Source organism: Dipodomys spectabilis, unplaced genomic scaffold, assembly GCF_019054845.1.
Source record: "Dipodomys spectabilis isolate Male_0828 unplaced genomic scaffold, ASM1905484v1 ptg000134l, whole genome shotgun sequence".
In the NCBI taxonomy this organism is placed as follows: domain Eukaryota; kingdom Metazoa; phylum Chordata; class Mammalia; order Rodentia; family Heteromyidae; genus Dipodomys; species Dipodomys spectabilis.
In genome coordinates, this window is record NW_024870811.1 from 2,959,324 (window position 1) to 2,963,258 (window position 3,935).

Sequence of the window (3,935 nt, forward strand, 5' to 3'; positions counted from 1 at the left end):
ACTTTTATTCTTGAAAGACAGCTGGATAAACTGGCCAATGCCAGTATGTTGCAATTTCAAGATGGTATAAAAATGCTTCCAGGATATAGTCAGCATATTCACGTTCACATCAGTTCCATTCACAGATGGATTTCAGCTTCCACCGGGTGCACTGCTTGAATCATTCATCCATCATTTGCCAACTTTGATTGTGAGGTACTAATAAGATGGATCAAGTTCTTAAAAATTTGTTTTAAAGAAGAAATGATGCTGGAATTCTGAACCTGAGGATCTTTAGTATTTGAACAAATCCACAGATTAAACTGAAGGTGAATTAAGACTTCAGTTTTAGTTATTTCCAACTTCTCTGTGAGGATGCATATTCCATTAAAGCTCAGGCTTGTAGCCATACTGTTCCTTTTGCAGAAAATCATCAAGTTTTACAGTTAAAAATGCAGCCAACCAGTGGCTGTAACAGCCAAATTAGCCACAATTCACTGGCTCATATAGTAGAGCCATGGGATCTGGCTCTCATTCACACCAATGCCACTTCTTGGTAATGACCTCCACCTTTAGAGATCAAGGGAAGAACTTTAGTGAGCAGCAACCCATCCACTCAACGAGTTTGCCTTGTGCTTTATGCCTGACTTATTGTGCCTACCTCAGCAACCCCCAATGTAAAACTGCTTTTATTTTTTGAAAAAAAAAATTCCTTTTGCCCAACTTTTAAACTATTTTAGTAATGAATTCTCTAGTTCAAGCATTGGCTTTTGAATTTTCGCATCCTGGAAAACAATTCTGCAAAGAAAAAACATGGGGCCAGATTCCATGCAAAACCATTAAAAAACAATCCAATTTGTTTTGATTTGCTGATGGCTTCTTTAATTCTTTTTTGCCTTGTCCATGATTGTGTAAAGTTGCATTCCTTTTCATAAACCTGGACTCTCAGGACTGGGTAACTGCAAAGGTCTCTCTGTCTCAAGAATTTCTGTGCAGATCTCGATCCAAAAGGCTGATTACAATGAAGGTGAAGGATAGACACTGCAACGGCGGATAGGCCTGGAGAGATACTTTAGATTTACCCAGGTACAACACAAATTCAACTGTTATACACAGATGGATCTGGGTAAGTCAGATGTGTTTAGGGGCCCAGACTCGAAATCTATCCCCTTCAGGATTATCTAGATGAGCTTAGGAACCTCGGGTGGGAAATAGAAGCTGAGACTCTTGCAGGTGAGGAGATGCTGTTGTCCTCTCTTTGCAGGTTGCTGCCAATTTCTGGAACTTTACTGCTTTACTCACTGTTCAAGACTGTTGTCTTACGGTTATTTCTCTTAACTATATTATTTTTTTTTAATTTTGTTGGTATTTTTTTCTCCCTTGGTGGCCTCCCGGGCTCCCTCTCCACTAGCTCACAGGGGAATGAGCAAGAATGGGAACTAGCCAGTGGGATAGGGGATGGGGGGCGCGGGTAACAGGGTGGGGGAGGCCAGGGGGGAGAGCTGCCATTTCAATCCTCATCCACCTCCTCCCCTTAGGACTCCTCACCCTCCCCCCCAGCACGACGCTCATAAAGCTTATCCCTCTGCTGCTCCTGGATTTCTTTCATCTCATCCGCATACCGGCAGAAGACGCCACCAAACTTGCTCCAGGCCTTGAAGGGCACGGTGATGGCATTGCGGTAGGACGGCTTCACCTCACTCACACGTAGAAAAACTCCGTACTTGTTGCAGCCCACATCGAAGAAGAAACGTTTGGAGTCCACAGTAATAGAGGTGCCCTCCGGGAGTTCCCCGCACAGCCCCCCCCCCCCCCCCCCCCCCCGGCTGCCGGCACCGCCTCTTGGGCCTCTGGCCAGCTTGTCTTCCTCGCCTCCCTAGTCGTCGATGAGCTTGGTGAGCATGTCGGAATTCTATGAGACCTTGGGCAGGCAGCACAATGGTCTGGCCGCTCTGGAGGCCACCAGGCCCGGGGCCTGCGCCAAAGCCGCCGCCGCCGCCGTTGAGGGTCTGGCGGATGCGCAGGAAGCGGCCGCGCTGGTTCTCCTTGAGATCCAGGTAGTATTTGCAGTTCTTGCGCACCAGGAACTCGCTCTTTTTTTTTATTTAATTTTATTTTATTTGAGAACATACTGTACAGAGGGGTTACAATTACATGGGCAGGATAATGCATACATTTCTTACCAAGCATTGCAGCCTCCTCCTTTGTTTACCCTTCACCTCCCTTCCCAGCCTCCCCCCTCCCTCCCACCCAATCATACCCCCCCCACCGACATTGTAAAGCTCGTTTTTGACATGACATTTTGTACTTCTCATGGTTGCAACAGGTCCACCTGAATCCTTAAACGACTTGTTTGTCCCCATCTCCTCCACAACTTATACTGACATCAAATATAGTGAAAGCGGGGGTTACACTGTGGGGGAGGGACATACAAAGCAACAAAGAAATAATCTTATAAATGCGTTAGAAACACATGTATGAAAGAAAAAAAAACATTAAAATACATATTTAAGGGTTCGTTTTCCTAACATCACATTATCTGACCTTTTCCGCTTGACTCATAGATGTACTAGATATTGCAAATAAGGGAAACCATGGGACCTATGTTTCTTTGGGCCTGGCTTACTTCACTTAATATAATTTTTTCCAAGCCTTTCCATTTCCTAACAAATGGGGAAATGTCATTCTTTCTGATGGAGGCATAAAATTCCATTGTGTATATATACCACATTTTCTTGATCCATTCATCTACTGAGGGGCATCTGGGTTGGTTCCATATTTTAGCTATGGTAAATAATGCTGCAATAAACATAGTTGTGCTGGTAGCTTTAGTGTGGTCTTGTTTATATATATTTGGGTAAATGCCCAAAAGTGGGATTGCTGGGTCATAGGGGAGTTCTATGTGAAGTCTTTTGAGGAACCTCCATACTGCTTTCCAAAGTGGTTGAACTGAGGAGTGCCTGGCCCACCGCCCTCCTCTGTGCCCACTGCCAGCTGCTGGGGACTGCTGGGGCCCAGCTGCCCATAGTGTTCGATGAAGTCGCGCAGCCAGTCGCGGAACTTGGCCGCCACCAAAATGGACAGTGTGAGGCGGCTCTTGGAGCCGCCCGCGCCCACCTCGGCGATCTTCAGGAAGCGGCCCTTGGCGTTCTGCTTCACGTCCAGGTAGAAGCGCTTGTTCTGGATGTCCAGCCGCTTCGAGGCCAGCTCCTGCGTCTCCTGCTCGCCGCCACCTCTGGGTGCGGGCTGGAAGCCTCCCTGCCAGCTGCCGCTGCCGCCACTGCCGCCGTGCTCGCTGCCGCTGTCGCTGTCCACCATCTTCTCTGCTGCCGCCTCGCCGCCGCCCGCTGTGCTTGCGCCCCCACCCTCTGCCCTGCAGATGGCGCTCCAGCCTTGTCCGCCTGCTCCTCACGTGCTCCCGCCGCTCATCGCCAGCCGCCGCTGCCATCCCCATCTCCCAAGGAGAATTCTTGTGTGCTGGGCCAGTGGCTGTTGCTGAGCTGGGGTACTGTACCCAAGTGGGCTTCCAGGTGCTGGCCAATGGTGGCAAGGAGACTGTGGCCTGTCATCATAGGGCACCACCACCATTGCGTGGCCACATTCCAGGCTGCCTTTGCTGACGGTGATGACCGAAAGGCCGCCATACTTGCTGCCAGTGGTGAATAAGCCCATTTTATAGAGAGGAATTACTATTCTTAAGTGAGAAGACTGGCATTGGTTGAAGGTCACTCGGCTGGAATGTATGGATTTGTACTCTGCTCATGCGACTTTAAATTGAGTCTCAGACTTGAGCACCATCCACTGCAGGGCTGGTTGGAGCAACAACTGGACGGGTTCCTCCCTCAGGATCTCTTACTCAGTGTGTGTCTGTAAAACCCACTCTTACCTTTCACCTTCTACCTTGGGTAGCCTACATCAGGGTCTTTGGTTGAGTGCCAGGCTGTGCCTGCTGCCTG

At 48.7% G+C, this 3,935-nt stretch overlaps 1 pseudogene; it reads right to left on the reverse strand.

Moving 5' to 3' along the window:
* Positions 1-1,489: 1,489 nt before the first annotated feature.
* LOC122116438 lies at positions 1,490-3,297 on the reverse strand (annotated as a pseudogene).
* Positions 3,298-3,935: the final 638 nt, after the last annotated feature.